Source organism: Odontomachus brunneus, unplaced genomic scaffold (genome assembly GCF_010583005.1).
Source record: "Odontomachus brunneus isolate Ranch 3 - 2012 unplaced genomic scaffold, Obru_v1 Obru_scaffold_057, whole genome shotgun sequence".
In the NCBI taxonomy this organism is placed as follows: Eukaryota; Metazoa; Arthropoda; class Insecta; order Hymenoptera; family Formicidae; genus Odontomachus; species Odontomachus brunneus.
Window position 1 is genome coordinate 1,749,113 of NW_022639507.1, and position 752 is coordinate 1,749,864.

Sequence of the window (752 nt, forward strand, 5' to 3'; positions counted from 1 at the left end):
CTCAAGAGAAGCTTGTGAAAATCGACTGTCCCAGTTTTTTGCCAATAGGGACAAGAGTTTCTATGAGAGAGGCATAATGGAATTACCTTCAAAATAGTAACAAGTTATCGAACAAAACGGTGCATATTTGACTTAAATCAGATCATTCTAACTATGCTAAATAAAGCCTTCAATTTCATGCAAAAATAATGGATTTCTTTTTACTATACCTTATACTATATGTATACAATACAAAGCGTCTCTCAATCAAAGTCATAGTGGCGCAGTAGGTAAGATGAATGACTCAAGAACCAGAAGTCTCAGGTTCGAATTTCGGTAATGGTAAGCAAATTTTCGAAGTAAAATTTAACTTGAATTAAGTAACGTGTGAAACAATATAAAGTGAAAACTAAAAACATATATATTTTAAAAATTTAAGAAAAGTTCAGAAAAGAGAAAAAAGTATATATATATATATATATAAGCCATTATTATAAAATAAAGCACTAACCAATAAATATCCAAACATTTGGGTGTCTACATCCAAATTTCCTTGATATCGTGTTACTGAAACTTTCAACTATATTCCCAGTAAGCAATCTGCGCGCAGACTGACGTCAGACTGTCGACAGGATCTCTCGAATCCGAGCAGGATCTGTCGACAGATCCATAGACATCTGCGTCCCCAATCTGCCGCCAGGCTGTTGACAGGGTCTGCGAACAGACTCTGACGACAGACTGGCGGCAGATTGCGTGCAGAACCTGTCGTTTCG